Source organism: Gekko japonicus, unplaced genomic scaffold (genome assembly GCF_001447785.1).
Source record: "Gekko japonicus isolate JY-2015 unplaced genomic scaffold, Gekko_japonicus_V1.1 scaffold996, whole genome shotgun sequence".
NCBI classification, from domain to species: Eukaryota; Metazoa; Chordata; class Lepidosauria; order Squamata; family Gekkonidae; genus Gekko; species Gekko japonicus.
In genome coordinates, this window is record NW_015165267.1 from 106332 (window position 1) to 123815 (window position 17484).

Genomic DNA, 17484 nt, shown 5'->3' on the forward strand with positions numbered 1-17484 from the left:
TTAAAGAGAAGGGGATGGGGAGCGGTGGAGGATATGTAACTGAGGTCCCCCCCCCATAGTTAGATTATGTCAATTGGCCAACATTTGAAAATATATAGTTTAGCCAGCCCACATGAAGCTGGATCCAAAGTGCTGCAAGTACTGCAAACATTTAGCTATTTGTCAGAAGTCAGTGGTGCTTATAATGGTACTAGTGCCACTGGTCATTCAAGAACAGGTGACGGTGGTAAGAAAGAATCTGAGAACAAAGACTCCCCCCCCCAGAAGCCCCCTGGAGAAGCTGTGCCTAAAAACATGGAGGTGGAGACTCTGAAGAACCAAGAAACAGGGTGCATTCAGATGGCTCTTTAGATCCGCGTGAGGCACAAGTGCCTCATGGATTTAAATGTAATGTCCAGACATCAACGTCTGGAAAACGTCCATCTTCCATGAGCATCCTGTTTTGCTGCGCTTCGGGCTTCGGGCCGTACTAAAAAGTTAACATCTGGAGTTTTTGGTTCCGACGGGCCAATCGTGGACTTGCCCCCATCTGATCGTTTCAGCGCGCATGACGTCGGACCATCCCGAATGGGCGCCATTTTAGAACAATCTTGATTCTGCGCATGTGCAGATAAACAAGGCCATGATATTATGCCTATGCACATGCGCAAAAACCTTACATGCGCAAAAACCTGCAGGAAAGCGCTTTTTAAATTAGTCCGCCCCCTATTTTCTGGCTCAGCACTTCCAATTTCCCTTTCCTTTCTCAGAAAACCTTGTTGTGTTTGTTTTGTGAGGGATTTTGAGGTTTCGAGCCAGTTTCAGCGCGCTGGTCAATTTCATGCCGTGACACCCCACACACACACACGCTCGGCAGAAAGCCGCTTCTAACCCCCCTCCCAGTTTTGACATCCTGCATAAATTACCTGCCCCCTCACAGTTAAAAAAGGTGTGGCTGTCTTCCACCCCGGGTCTTTGCAGTCCGAAGAAGATTTAAGTGGGGGTGTTTCTCAGTCAGAGTGCAAAGTGGCATGCAGGTGGTGAGTTGAGGCACTTCGGGAACAGCCCGGGAGGGAGGTGGCCCAGAAGAAATGAAAGGGGGCCGGGCCCTGTGGGCCCCGCGTTAGCTACGGGCCTGCTCAGGATGTTTTGAAGGAAATAGAACCTCAGGAGGGATCGGGATATGTCTCTCTTAAAAGAAGGGGTGGAGTTAAGAGAAAAGCGACAAGCATACACAAGGGGCCTCGTAAGCCGATGAAGAGAAAGCACGGAATGAGCAGGAAGCAGACAGTGAGGAAGAAGAAGAAGAGTAAGAGATTGAACTTATACCCCACTCTTCACTCGGAGTCTCAGAGCGGCTTACAAGCTCCCTTCCCTTCCCCTCCCCACAACAGACACCCTGTGAGGTAGGTGGGGCTGAGAGAGCTCTGACAGAAACGGCTCTTTTTCAAGAACAGCTCTGACAGAACTATGGCTTGCCCAAGGTCATCCGGCAGGTGCAAGGGGAGGAGTGGGGAATCAAACCCGGTTCTCCCAGATTAGAGTCCACATACTTAACCACTACACCAAACTGGCTCTCGGGGACCCGTATTCAGAGCCTCAAAGATGTATTTTAAGATACCATGTTTTTTTATCCCCTGTGGCTCTGAAGAATGTTCCAAGTCTGAACTTGACGTCTTCCAGATAGCACGCATCCAGACGTGAATTGAGGAAAGTCTGTGTACTGAAGTACCTCCTCTTTCAGCCCTAACAGAATCAGCCCCCTTTGACGTTTTCATAGTGGGCAATAGTGAGGATTATATTGATTTATATAATATGCTGCTGTCTGTCTGTTGCAAAATTGTAAAGGAAGAAGGAACTAACATCGATAGAAATGCTAGAGTGGGACTGGCGAACTACCCGATCACATACATCTTCAGCCAGCTGGACATCACTGTGGCAGATGGGCTCATCAGTCAAAGTAATAACTGCTATCCTTAACAAGGCCTTTATTGAATGTGCTCAACTACAGCAAGTGATATGCTAGTGACCCAGTTTTCTATGGGTTTGTTTTATAAGGATACCCTCAGACACCATGAAGCAATAGCCCTGGATGGGAGTAATGATGGATTTATACAGAGAGCTGCACTGACCGCTCAGAGTCAGAAATTAGACCTTTTGGGTCACGCCAACATATATTTTTGAGAGAAGCTACTATTAAATGGGGTGGATGTGAAAATCAAAGCAACCCATAACAAAGATGCTTTCTGTATTCTAAGCGGGGAACAAGCAGAGGTTTTTAAGCTTCAGATAGTATGGACTATAAGGAAGGCCGAGCACCAAAGAATAGATTCTTTTGAACTATGGTGCTGGAGAAGACTCTTGAGAGTCCCTTGGACTGCAAGAAGATCAAATTGGTCAATCCTAAAAGAAATAAACCCTGACTGTTCCCTGGAAGGCCAGATAATGAAACTGAAGCTCAAAGACTTTGGCCACCAAATGAGAAGGGAGCACTCACTGGAGAAGATCCTGATGCTGGGAAAGATTGAAGGTCAAAGAAGACGGGGATGGCAAAGGATGAGATGGTTAGACAGTGTCATAGATGCAACGAACATGAAATTGAGCAAACTTCACAGGAAGGCGGAAAACAGGAGGGCCTGGCGAGATCTTGTCCATGGGGTCGCAAAGAGTCGGACTCGACTGTTCGTCTGAACAACAACAACAAAGTATCTGCCTGTCTTTCGGCCAATGCAAAATACCCCGTGGATCATGTAGGCGTGAAGGTGTTTAACATCCCCGCAGGCAGTCGGGTAAGTAACCAGGAGAATCTGTTCCTGGGACAGCTAGGTGGGGGTTTGTGGACAATGGTAACTTTACCAAAAAAACATTTAATGTTAAGCATTATGACATCAACTTTGTAGCTTTGTACGTGGATGGGGAACGGGTACCTGCCAAGTCACTTGAACCCAACTTTGAAGCCGGAAACTGCGTGAGAGAATACATGAATCTTGTGCAAATGGCTAGCAAGAATCTTTAATCAATCATGATGAATTCGCAAAAGGTTGCATGCTTTTTGCCTTTGACTTATCTCTGGATCAGGCGTGTGCGGACCACTACTCACTGGTTAAAGCTGGAAATCTAAGAGCTGAAATACACTTTGCCAAGGCTCTGCCTCACACCATCAATATGATAGTATATGGGGGTTTTGACAATGTTATGGAAATAAATCACAGGAGGAACGTGCTGTTTGGTTATACGTGACATGGACACTCTGCAGTTATCACACACGTTATCTACAGATCTATTCACCCAAGAGACTTTCTTAGATGTCTTCCAGAACAACTGGCTCCCTGTGTCAAGGATAACACACGGGCCTGCATTTTTGGCCGTGAGCACCCAACCTCACTTCCTCCCAGATGTAAAAGTTTTTTTTCAGCACTACTGTAGTAGCCCCCCCAATAATATAGGTACCATAGGGGTGGGGGAAATATGATGCAACAGAGGAGGGGGAAAATTGCTGACAGAGGTAATTAGCAACACCTGGAAGAAGAAAATTACATCAGCCTAGCTGCAATTCTCATTTCAAAAATGAAGGGGGAAAAACTTTTTACATTGCAATTGAGTACGCTGTCTGGATTCTGAATGTTACAGATTGGACCTAAACAGGTAAAATATTGCAAAATTAGGTATAACTTTCTATCTAAAAATGCTGTACTTTTTGAATTTGCAGTTGTTTAGTTATTCATTTATTTTTTAAACATCCATGGGCATATGAAATAAAACACATTTGGATGAGCGGCCCGTGTTGTATCTTGAGAATATTTATTCTTACTTACTCCACAAGTGACTGTGTTTGTTCAGTTAGAAGAGAATCCTACTCACAGCCTGATCCTGTGCACTTTATCGTATTTACTTTATAGTCTGCCTTTCTCGCTGAGACTCAGAATGGATTGCACAGCGTAAGTCAATGCAATGATTCACATGAGACGTCTAATACGCATTGCAATAAGGCTAGGGTTACAGCACTTTGAACCGAAGCAAAAATAATTACATGTGGTATGTGTCAAAACAATGCAGAAAATGATACTAAGGCAATGCAGTAAGAGCAGGATAATATGTACAGGAAACAGATAGTACATAATATACTGTGGAGGTGAAGTGAGCCTATTCCCTCGGGAGGAATTTGACCCGCAGTTTGGAGATCACACATTCCTTTGAAGCTGCGGGCACAGCCCGTCACTGTGTGATCAGACACAACCGCGGGTGAGTCAGGGTTTTGGGGGGTTTTGCCATGTGTTTAAACAAGGAATCGTATCTCCGCACTGAGGGCTCCCTATGGAGTTTGTGATAATCCATGTACTGCAAGGGGGGGGGCAACGGCATGGAATCCGGACAGCCTGATCAGACTATCCCAGTGGCATGAGAGAGCGCTTGAGCGACCAGACGGGAAAGTCCATCCATGGCCGATCGCAACCCGTTTACTACCAGATTTTCCCTGGTGTCTTTTAACCCCACTTCTGTGGCGGGGCAGCATGGGTGGTCGATGGCTGCAGGACGCTTCCCAGATGTTGCTGTCTGACCGCTCCTTTTAAATCCACCTGGCGTTTGCATCTATGTCGGGTCTAACTGTGTGTATGATCGCAGCCTGTGATACATTTCACAGACCTATTCATTTTATAAAAGCTCCTTCCTGAACCATTCCATTATCCTATAGCGCTATTACCTTTATTAAAATGCCCTCTTGAACCATTTTGTTTTACATAGTTGGCAGAATGACGAAAGTGTGGAAGCTTTCCTGACTTCCTCAGAAAGGCCATTCCACAAATGCGAGTCATAACAGAAAATACATGTGTATGGGCAGTTGCTGATCTTTCCCATTTGTTGGGTGGCTCCGTTAGAAGCCTTGAGTTAGTGATTTATAGAGAAAAGAAGGTAAAATTTACAGTTTCAGGTTTCAGTAACTGGAAGAAAGCTCTCACACTTCTTTAATTCTGCAGACTATGTAAAACAATTGCTTGGGAGGGCATTCTTTTAAAGCTCATACAGAACAGGACTGTAGTCTATGCCACACTGCACACTATATACCGTGTTTCCCCGAAAATAAGACACTGTCTTATATTTATTTTTTTCTCAAGAAGACACACTAGGGCTTATACCACAAATGCATAGAAATCCTGCTAGGGCTTATTTTTGGGGTAGGTCTTATTTTCAGGGAAACAGGGTATTATTGATTTGTTGTATTCTATCATGCTCGTACAACATTGTTTTCATTTTTGCAATTCCATTTTCTGCATTGCTTGACATAGCACATTTGATACTTTTTTTGCATTTTTGTAAGCCTAGTCCTATGGAGCTGCGGTGGCTCAAGTGGTTAAGACGCTGAACTGCAGGCTGTGGAACGTCAGTAGTTCAGCAGTTCAAGACCCGAGTTGCCGCATGACGGGGTGAGCTCCCGTCTCTAGTTCCAGCTCCTGCCAACCTAGCAGTTCGAAAGCAAGAAATTGCAAGTAGATAAATAGGCAACACTTTGGTGGGAAGGTAACAGCATTCCGTGCGCCTTGGTGTTTAGTCATGCCGGCCACATGACCACGGAAACGTCTTTGGACAGCGCTGGCTCTTCGGCTTTGAAACGGAGATGAGCACCGCAACCCTAGAGTCGGATTCGACTGGGTTTCGAGCAAGGGAACCTTTACCTTTACCTTTAAGCCTAGTCCTATTGCACTGTTTCTTAGATCTCTCGTGCTGTTTGATTACAATTTTCTATCCCATGTAATCCACCTTGAGTCTCAAGTAGAAAACTGGTAAATAACCCATTAAGTATAAAGAAATAATAAAGTAAATAAATAAGGATGAGCTAATCACCACTGTACTCATTTGCCATCCCACCCCATAAAATTTTTCTGGCTACAGGCCTGCTAATGAGTATGGAGGGTGTTTGGGCAGTGCCTATAAGGTGGGCTTCAGGCTAGCCATAAGGGTGTGTAGGTGCAGAAATGCACATTAAGTGGGTGGGGGAGGATGGGCACTTCTATGCTATGATGATTACACGAAGGCCTATACAGGCAGGGCATGAATAGAAAACTTGTAGTCACGGTCTTTAATGACAGCCTTAGCCAGATCCAGGATTCTCTTGTTACATCCCTGCAGCAGAGTACTTAACGTGTTCTGAGGGGCTGTCAGAATAGCTGATGGCATCTACATATTTGGCCATGTTGGCATCATGGTTCTCATTTACAACAACGTGGAGCATGCAGTCACCGTAATAATGTACAAGACGGACACCATGTGCCGTTTTGAACACACGTGTTTTCAGAGTTTGATTCTAAAACTCACCAGACGATGTCAGACACGTGTGTCACCGCTCAGCTTCCTCAATCTGACATGATCGGGCTAGCCTGGGCCGCCCAGGTCAGGTTGACATTTCTCTGCCAGGCCCAAATACACAAGGGAAGAGTGACTCATTCACAACAGCAGTCGTAGGTGATAGGAATATCTCTCTAGCTCATGCCCTGCCAATATAACACTTTTACAAGGCAAAGTTATCCACACAAAGCTCCTATTAAGTTTGAACTGAAGTCTTGTAGTACCTTGAAGACCAGTGGAGATACGGCAGCATCGGTTTTCATAGGCTAGGTAAAGGGTAGAGTTTTTTTGCTACCATTTCACCCCATCCCCAAATAATCTTTGCATATGTGTGTGCGTGTGTGTGTGAAGTGCTGTCAAGCGATTTCCAACTGTTGGTGACACTGTGACTGAATGACCTCCCAAACATCCTATCCTTAACAGCCTTACTCAGGTCTTGCAGACAGAGGGCCTTTGTGGCTTCCTTTATAAAGCCACAGAGCAAAGTTTGAGTCCAGTGGCACCTTTAAGACCGACACACTTCATCGGATTGAAGGTGTGTGGTGGCGTTGAGGTGTGTGGTGGTGGCAGCACCTACGGCAGAGAGAACATCGGCAGCAGCAGAGCCTGGATGGTGAGGCGTGGTGGCGATGCAGCAACGAGAGCCGGCAGAGCGATCCCTGGTGGCCGGTACAACATCGAGCGGCAGACGACGGCGGAGACGGAGACCAGAAAAGACGCACGATGACGTGTTTCGTGGGCGCGGCGGAGCCGAGGCCGGAGCGAGCATGGGCGTGCGCCAGGAACGGTCCCGCCAACGAAGCAGTCGTTCCCAGGGGGACGCCAGAGACCGCCGGAAAGAAATGCCGAGCCAGAAGCTACAACAGGCCCACCACTAGGGTGCAGGTAGGCAGTCCCACCCCTACATCATGTGGCCTTAGTCAGGATAGTAAGTCGAAATAATAAATAAATAAATATAAATAAAAGTGTGCATGAACATGAAGGCTGACACCCAGAATTAAACTCTGTCAGTCTTAAAGGTGCCACTGGACTCAAATTTTGTTCTGTTGCTTCAGACCAACAGGGCTACCCACCTGAATCTATCTGTATAAAGTCCATCCATCTCATGTTGGGCCTTCCTCCTTTCCTGCTGCCTTCCACTTCCCCAAGCATGATGGTCTTTTCTAGTGACTCTTTGTCTTCTCACTTCTCACTTCACTTCTCATTTCTGAAGAAGTGAGCAGTGACTCACGAAAGCTCACCCACTGCCATATATTTTGTTATTCTTTAAGGTGCTACTGGACTCTTGGGCTGATTTCGCAGTAGAGCTGCCTCGATGTTGCGCCGCCGTTTGCCCCGATACTCTTAGTCAATTTCACACCCGAAGCCGCGGTGCTGCACTTGACCCACGGCTTCGTCCAATTTCCTCCGCAGTTTCATGATCCTCAAAAAACAGGATCACGAAACTGCGGGGGAAATCGGGCGAAGCCGCGAGTCAAAATGCAGCCCCGCGGCTTCGGGTGTGAAATTGAGCAATAGTATCGGGGCAAACGGCGGCGCAACATCGAGGCAGCTCTAGTGCGAAATCAGCCTTGCTCTTGTCTTCTCAGAATGTGACTCGCTTAACATAAGAGCCACACAGAATAAACATCAGATGTCTGAGAGCCGCAAGACATGAACAAATGCTGCACACGGGGTTTTATTGAATAACATGCAAATGTGCTTTTTATTAACATTATCAAAGAGACTGCCAAAAATAAAAACAAAAGGGGTAAGAAATAGATATTCATGATATTTATTTATCCAATGATGTTTGTTTGTTAATGATATTTACTTGTTTAAGAGAGAGAGGACGCATTTGAGAATGTATTTAAAGTTGCTTTCTTTGTCTGCTCCCCCGCATTCGAGAGAATGTATTTAAAGTCACTTTCTTTGTCTACTCCCCCTCCCCCCACCTCAGGCTTACCCAGGGAACACTGGCCTCCCCTTCGCTTTCCCAGCCCCCCTGCTGGGAGCCACACAATATGTGTGAAAGAGCGAGCCACAGTTCGGCCACGCCTGGTCTAGTCATTTTAGCTTCCTTTGGGCTTGCATGGAGGGATGCAAATTCAGATGTGGCCCTGCTCTTGAGGGGAGGTAATTAGCAAATGTTCCTAGGGGCCACTTTCAATGAGGACTTTCAGGGCCTTGTGATATTGACTAGGGCTAGTTAATACCATCTTTAGGCAGCTTTGCCAAGCCATCTGATGGGAAAGCCTGAAGGGTAAGATTCCACTTTGTTGTGGCAAAACACAACAGGAGTCCAGGGACACCTTAAAGTCTAACAACATTTATTCCAGCATGAGCTTCCTTGAGTCACAGCTCACTTCTTCAGGTGCTGTGAAGAGCATCTGAAGTCTTTTTCACAGCATCGGAAGAACCCCACCAATGTTCACTGTGAAAAAATCGATTCAAGTCCAATTACAGTCCACGAATTTGCTTCTTCTACTTTTGTTTCTTTATTTTTTTACATCATGCAGTGCTGTTGCTGCTTCCAACAACTGCCATGCGACTACAGATTTCCCAGGTAAATAAACAATCTGTTTCCCTCAATGTTTCGTCAGGTTGCTTTATACTTGGAGCCCATGCTCTACGTCTCCTACTCAGAATTAATCTTGTATTTTCTTGGCATCTTCAGGCAGAGCTAGAGATCTCCCAGAATTACAACTAGTCTCCAGGGAACAGAGATCAGTTCCCTTGTAGAAAATGGCTGCTTTGGAGGGCAGACTCTACGGTGTCATATCTGGCTGAGGTCCCTCCTCTCCTCAAACCCCTCCATCCCCAGGCTCCACCCCCAAATCTTCAAGAATTTTCCAACCTGGAGTGGGCAACCCTAGATGAGCTCCAACTCACAAAAGTTGACACTGGAATAAACGGTGCTAGTCTGTAAGGTGCCAATGGACTTCTTTTGAAGAGATCAGTAAGAGTACTGAAGCCAGTATTTCCTAACATTTCAGGGAATTATGGTCCACAAGTTCAAATTTACTTGCTATGGTGGCCCACAAGTTCAAATTTACTTGAAAAAACAGAGCATTGTCAAATCATTAAAACGACAAGAGCCTGGGACCCACTTTCACAGGCTTTGCAACTCACTTTTGGGTCAGGACCCACAGGCTGGGAAACGTTGGCCTAAGCCCTCTGCTGACGTTCTATTTACATTAACTGGAAGCCATGCATGTCGATAATGCACAAGTCTACGTGATGGACCCTGAAGGCATGGATTTTCCATGCAGGTAGAGATTAATAGTATTGATGCAATGAACATGAAATTGAGCAAACTCTAGAGGATGGCGGAAGACAGGAGGGCCTGCCGTGATGTGGTCCATGGGGTCACGAAGAGTCGGACTCGACTGTGCGACTGAACAACAACAAGAGATTAATAGCCTGTTATTGAGACTAACAGATTCATGCTTAAGCACTGCTCCCCCAAGGGGAGACAGCATTAAAATGTTTAAAACGAATGCAGGAAAGCCAAGCAAACATGTTTATTTTTAGCTGGTCTTGATCATCATAATGAGGAGTGGGAAGCTTGCGTCTGTGAAACCACAACTTGTCCTGGAGTGAACTCTCACTGCTAGTGAAAGTAGAGGTGCAGACAAGACTTAATTCCCCACCCGCCACCCCCATCTGGTCCAGATGTCATAGTTCAGCCTGGTGACGACTATGCCTCTAGGCATGCGCAAAGCGCTCCGCCCTCATCACAGAGTAGCCAGAGCCAGCCTGCAACAGCTGCAATTAGGGATCCAGGTCAGAGGACATCCCTTGAGATTCGGTAGGTTCCATCTCCAGTATCTCTGCTTCTTTCTCCTTCTCTTAGAAATTAACCAGCTGTTAGGCATAAAGGATTCAGGAGAGGGATAAAGATGGCAAAGTTCATGGATAAATCCTCAGATGATGAAGCTTTAGCCATCGTGAATAATAGACCCTGCAGGGTCAGAGGCAGTATATCTCTGAACATTACATGAACACATGAAACTGCCTGGTACTGAATCAGACCCTTGGTCCATCAAAGTCAGTACTGTCTTCTCAAACTGGAAGCGGCTCTCCAGGGTCTTATGCTGAGGTCTTTCCCACACTTCCTATCTGATCCTTTTAACTGGAGATGCCGGGGATTGAACCTGGGACCTTCTACCTACTAAGCAGATGCTCTACCACTGAGCCACACACCTCCAGAATACAGTCAGAAAGCAGGTGGGGAGAAAACCAAATCAGCATTCTAGTCAAGGTGAGATTCAAACCTAGGTGTGCAGGGCGCAATGGGCGAGCAGTCCATCACCTTAACCACTTGGCCACCTTGTCTAAATGGCCATGGATAAACCCGAAAGGGCTGTTGCCTTCTTGCCCCAAAGCATCTGTGTGATCCATATTGGAAACATGGTGGTCTGATCCAGTCATGTTCTTATGGGGAGAAAGTGCCAATCCCAGTTTCTGTGTCCTTTCCCTGCTGTGCCTGTTTATCACACCCTTGCTCATTTTTCCTTCAAACCATTGTTTTAGAACCTTCAGAGAATCCTTATCTGTATCTCAAGTACCACCCATTATCACCCATTCCATGCCACTTGCGTGAACATGTGGATCTGCCTTATACTGAATCTGGAAAACCCACACAAGAGCTATTAAGAAGAGACTTCAACACAATAAGTAATTCAATACATGTAATCCATCATAGGAAAATACACAAGGCCATAATATCCCAAAGGGAAAGAACAAAGTCCAGAATAACAATCTCTCAAAACAATCAAGTCTGGAATAGAAGTCCACAATGAAGTCTGGAATAGATGTCCAACACTTTTCCTAGGTATTGATTAGTGTTTCGGACTTCAGGTCCTTCCTCAGGAACTACAAGCCACTACAGGAAGTCTCATTGCAGTTTCTTAACAGGTAAACATTATTCAGTTTCTATATGGGCCAGGTCTCCTAAGCTTTAGAAAGCACCTACAAGGGTTAGTACTATGTATGTTGGACCAAACAGGAGGCATTTTCCTAAAATGGATTACATGTATTGAATTACGTACTTATTGTGTTGAAGTCTCTTCTTAATAGCTCTTGTGCGGGTTTTTCAGTGCACAGTTGTTATTTATTGGTTTTCCTCGGTCATTGTTTACTGTGGACTGTATTATTGTTGTTGTTATACTGAATCTGACCATTGGTCCATCAAGGCCAGTATTGTCTACTCAGACTGGCAGCAGCTCTCCATGGTCTCGGGCAGAGGACATTCACATCACCTACAGCATGGTCCTTTATTTAACTGGAGATGCTAGGGATTGAACCAGGGACCTTCTGCATGCAAAGCAGAGGCTCTTCACTGAGACACAGCCCTCTCCCCAAGGAGTGAGCACTCCTCCAGTGAGTATTCTCTTAACCTAACGAAGGTGCTTCTTGCACAGGGACACTCTTCTACAGTTTCTACAATGCCTACTGTGTTGGTACAAAATCAGTAGTAGGCTAACTTTGCAATGGGCCTCTGGAGAACTTTAACAGTAGCTTGCCAGATATACACACAGGGACCCGAAGAGTGTTTGCCCCAATGGTTAGGAAAAGCTTCACCTGTTGACATCTGCCCATCAGGCTGCTGTTAAGGGCACATGAGCAGGCTAGGAATTTCTGGTCACTGGTAGGGATGGACACGAACTGCATTTTTGTGGTTTGGTTCAGTTCATGGCTAAACCATGAACCTATAGGAGCCAGTTTGGTGTAGTGGTTAAGGGCGCGGACTCTAATCTGGGAGAACCGGGTTTGATTCCCCACTCCTCCGCTTGCACCTGGCTGGATGACCTTGGGCAAGCCATAGTTCTGATAAGAGCTGTTCTTGAAAAGAGCAGTTTCTGTCAAGAGCTCTCTCAGCCCCACCTACCTCACAGGGCATCTGTTGTGGGGTGGGGAAGGGAAAGGAGTTTGTAAGAGACACCTTTGGGGTATAAATCCAATCTCCTCTTCTTCTTCTTCTAGGAACCTGGAGGTTAGTTTGTGAACCAAACTGGTTCATATGGGTTCATTACCCCTGCTTTCTACTCCCCGCCTCTCCAAACCATTTACAACAAATAGCCGAGTGCTCCCCACCACTCAGCTGTTTTTTGTGAAGAGCAGAAAGCAGGGGCTTAAATTAATCCCCTACTTTCTGCTCTTGATTAATGTAATCAAATTTGTGAAAGTTCGTGGTGGTTCTTCAGTTTGCAAAAATCACTTTGCGAACCACGAACTGCCCAAAATTCGTGATGAACTTTCGTTTGTGTGCCAGTTCATGCCCAACCCTAACCACTGGGCAACTCCCTAGGGCACAAATACCAAATGACATTCTACAAATCCTCATATTGCCCACATGTCTGCCTCACATCCTTTAACCCAGGGCCAACAGCATCATACCCTGACGTGGGGCAGCTGCCACTGCCCAGCATTTCTGGGAGGGCCCGCAGCCCACTCGCTTCTGCTTCCCACCCATGCTCCTTGTTGCATGCACTGCCTGGTACCACTGGGGGAAGGCTGCAGACAACTGTGAACATGGGCAGTGGGAATGCTTGAGAGAAGACATGGGAAGAATGTACAAGCGAGTGAAAGACATGTTGATGGGTGGGATGGAAGGAGGACATGAGTGGCCAGAAGTAGGCTGAGAAGGGGGGCCTGGGAACTCTGCCTGCAGCCCCCCAAAACCTGGAACAGGCTCTGCTTTAACTAATCTCTCAGTCTTTCATGCTTGTATCTTAATACCCAGGGGGCCAATTCAGATCAAGACTCTGGTATGTGGGGAGCAGGAGCTTAAATACCCCCCTGCATAATTTTCCAACCTGAAATGGCCCCAGGGAACCACTGTTTCCTTTGAGCGGGGAACAGCACACAAACTGATAGGCTACAAGTAAGTTTCCCCAACTGGCTAATAGCAGCTCCCTGGGGCTATTCCGGGACAAGAAAACCAGGCCAAGGCAACGATTTCAGCCCCTCCATTCCCATACTGCAGTCTTGATCTGAACTGTGCACCTGCACAGATGAATATTAAGTACCGAGTAGCACTGCACTCACAAAGAACACCTGGCGGAACAGATTCATCATGGCTCAGTGGGAGAGCATCTGCTTGGCATGCAGAAGGTCCCAGATTCAATCCCCTGCATCTCCCATTAAAAGGATCAGGTAGGAGGTGATGTGAAAGACCTCCACCTGAGACTCTGGAGAGCTACTGCCAGTCTGATGGACCAAAAAAGCTTCTTGTGTTTGGTGTAGGACAGCCAGTTTGGTGTAGTGGTTAGGAGCACGGACTTGAATCTGAGAAGACCAGGTTTGATTCCCCACTCCTCCACATGCAGCTGCTGGTGTGACCTTGGGTCAGTTACAAGTTGTTTCAGAGCCGTTCTCTCAAGGGCAGTTCTTGAGAGAGCTCTCTCAGCCCCACCTACCTCACAGGGTGTCTGTTGTGGGGAGGGGAAGGGAAAGGAGATTGCAAGCCGCTCTGAGACTCCTTCCGGTAATGAAGGATGGGGTATAACTCCAATCTCTTCTTCCTCTTCCTCTTCATATCAGGGACATGAAGACTTTGTAACCCATGAATCGATCAATTGGCAAGAGCTCCAAGCATTTGTTTCCTGTAAAAAATTAGGGGCACAAGAGCCCGCTTTGAAATAGGACTGCAGAACGAGGTGGGCAAAGCCTCCCCCCCCCCCCCCCCCATTTTCCCAACTGGAAACAGCTCTACCGAGCCACTATTGGCCCTGCTGGGAAAACAAATAGGTGCTGATACAGGGAGCTGGATGTTTGCCCCAACCTGGCCATTTCTGTCCTTTATTTAACAATCCAAAGACCCAGCAGTCTTGGGCAGAACCCAGTCTTACAAATGTCACCCTCTGTTTCCATCGTGGCATAGAAGCCACCGCTGCCAGGAGTTTAGGTAAAGGTAAAGGTTCCCTTGCTCGAAAGCCAGTCGAATCCGACTCTAGGGTTGCGCTGCTCATCTCCGTTTCAAAGCCGAAGAGCCAGCGCTGTCTGAAGACGTTTCCGTGGTCATGTGGCCGGCATGACTAAACACCAAGGCGCACGGAACGCTGTTACCTTCCCACCGAAGTGGTCCCTATTTATCTACTTGCAATTTCTTGCTTTCGAACTGCTAGGTTGGCAGGAGCTCGAACTGGAGACGGGAGCTCACTCCGTCATGCGGCACCCGGGTCTTGAACTGCTGAACTACTGACCTTCCACAGCCTGCAGTTCAGCGTCTTAACCACTTGAGCCACCGCAGCTCCTTGCCAGGAGTTTAGCCACCACCAAAGCAACACCAGGATCAGGATCAAAGAGCAGGAAAGGCATATAAACAAGGGAAACCTTGGAAACCATCACCAGCTGTGCCCACAGATCTCTCAAAGGGGAAGTCAACACACAAGCAAAGAAAACATGGGATAAAGTTTCAGTCACCCCAGAGGCCCAGACCTATATGCAGGGGTCATTTCATAGAAAAGGAGGTGCAGGAGCTCATTAGCATAACTCATTAGCAGAACGTATTTGCATATGCCACCCCCCCTGACATCACCGGAAGGGTGTCAGAAGGCAACACCCACCGCTCAGGCTCCACTGGACTGTTTTGGATTGCTAGCTATTGGGGGGGGGGGAACACGCAGATTTGCCCTCACAGAGGAGGGAGAGCTTGTACCTGAAGGTGGGCCGGGGGAAGGCTCTGCAACTTAACTGTCTGCTTCTTGCTCTGACTGAGGGCTGCTGGGAGCAGGGGGTGGGGCTTGTTGCATGTGCCCACCCCCTGGGCTCCTTACTGCCGGAGCTCCGCTCCTGTGCACTCCCGCAGGAAATGACCCCTGCCTATATGCACATAATCTGTCTGAGCAGGGCACTCCTTGGAATCTGCCCACTGAAACAGCAGAAGGGAAAGCATTTAGCCTTGTCAAAAGAAAATCCCTCCTGGTATTTGGGAACCGTCAGTTGATGAAAATAAGATGGAAAGCTAAGAGGGGGAGCTAGGGTTGCCAGATCCAGGTTGGGAAACTCCTGTAGATTCGGGGATGGAGCCTGGTCGGGTTGCCAGGTCTTACCTTCTCCTCAGCAGGGGGATTTGGGAGGCATGCCAGGAGGGGGAGAGGCTGTCCCTGATGTGATGACACAGAGTGATCTCATCACGTCAGGGATGCAGCGCTATGTGCACATGCCCCCCCCACCCCAACCTTTTAAAAAGAACTTTCCCTTTAAATGGTCGGGGTGAAAGCAGGGACTGCCCGCTTCAAAAGAATGGGTGCCCCGTGCGCCTGCCTTGCAAGCAGCAAGCTCACCACTTGCAGGGCAAGCGCGGGCGGCCCCCGCTTCAAAACAGAGCAGCCCAAACCATTGCCCCCACCTGGGGACTGGCATCCCTAGAACCTGGTGAGGAGGGGAACCTCAGCGGGGCGCAATGCTGTAGAATCCACCCTGCAAAGTATCCATTTTTCTCCAGGGGAACTGATCTCATCTGGAGATGAGCAGTAATTCTGGGGAATCCCCAGGTCCCACCTGGCATCCCTAGGGGGTGCAGTACCAAAAACAGCATATAGGAGCCCTGCCAAGAGCCAAATCCTGGCCTTTTAGGTAGGGGGAATAATATGGGGGGGGGAGGAGCTTAACTCCTGATTTTTAGAGAGAAAAACCTGATAGTTCACAGACCTTCTAGCTGTGCACTGGTTCCCAAAATGAGCAACACCACCCCCCTGAGGGTGCTGGAACGGTCCAGGTGGGCGGTCAGAGCCTCAGGTGCAATTGGGGGGCACTGAATACAAATAAGGGGGCGGTGGAAGCATCAAGAAAGAAGTATCCAGAACCTATCTAAAGCAGCCTTTTGGCGGTAGGCCAAATAAGCTTGGGAACCTATAGCGCCCCCTCCCCTGTTTGCAACCTGTAATGTATTCAGTCTCGACCACGTGGTCGACTAGGGCTCCAAGCGGCCAGGCGAAACCTTCAAGCTTAGATCATGAGAACAATGGACTATGCGGATCCTAGCCCGCACCAATCGGAGGGCTAGGCTCCCCGCCGAGAGCCTGTGGAACTCTCGGCCACTGTAAATAACCTATTGCGGTGTGTGGGGTGTTTTGGGTGGTGGTTTCACTGGTAATACAAGAAGAAGAAGAAGAAGAAGAGATTGGATTTACACCCCGCCCTTCACTCGGAGTCTTAGAGCGGCTTACAAACTCCTTTCCCTTCCCCTCCCCACAACAGACACCCTGTGAGGTGGGTGGGGCTGAGAGAACTCTGACAGAAACTGCTCTTTTTCAAGAACAGCTGTGCCAGAGCTTGTGACTGGCCCAAGGTCACATCAGCAGGTACAAGTGGAGGAGTGGGGAATCAAACCCGGTTCTCCCAGATTAAGAGTCCGCACACTTAACCACCTGCGAGCTGGTTAAAGGGTCTTGTTCATCACTAATAAAAGTATGAGAGCTGAAATCACTTGTTGGTCTCAGTACTTTTCACAACCTCTACTAGGTCTGGGCCTCTCTCATTCAGGTTGTTATCATTTACCTCCCCGGATGAGATGTTTGCACCTCGGCTGCAAATATCTGACCCAGCAGTGAATGGAAGGTGGGAGGGGCAGAATGTGAACGTGAGCCCCAGCTGATTTCCATTTGCTGGCCCATTAAGCAGAGCGCCTTGCTCCCTGTCAAACGCAGCTCTGCTCTATCTGTCCCTTATCGGGGTTGTTTCACCGTCTATTGTTACCTGCACCTGACTAATCATTAATCTTCGCAAAGAGCCAGGGCAGGCCCCGGACAGTCCCAGCGCTATCGTTTCCCATGTATGTGGACATGTGTACACAGATGTAGGGCTCGGCCCCAGGAGGGATAGCACAGCTCAGAAGCTGATTATGGCTTGAACAGCTGCCCTTGGCAAAGAGGCCCCGTGGAGTTCAGTTTACACCTGTCTCGCTCAAGATTGCCAGCTTTTGGGGGGAGTTTAGTCCTTGCTCCTGGGCTTTTCACTGAAGCTCGATGTTCAGGTGTGAGCTGGTGGGTGTGTTTATTTCAGGTGCTGGTTTCTGGACATCACGAGCTGTTATGAGGCACAAGAGCAGATTAGGCTTGGTTTTGTTGATCATTTGGTGACCGGAGACAGTCCTCTGCATACCCCTTCCTGGGTCTTCATAAAAGCTTCCGTGGTTTTCTGTCCCCCTCCTCCACCTTCTTCTTGGATTCACCA

The 17484-nt window shown here is 47.8% G+C and overlaps 1 non-coding gene across 1 annotated transcript; it reads right to left on the minus strand.

Moving 5' to 3' along the window:
- Positions 1-10436: 10436 nt before the first annotated feature.
- TRNAT-AGU lies at positions 10437-10510 on the minus strand. Its single transcript has one exon. It is a non-coding gene; the product is annotated as a tRNA-Thr (tRNA).
- Between the last annotated feature and the right edge of the window lie 6974 nt (positions 10511-17484).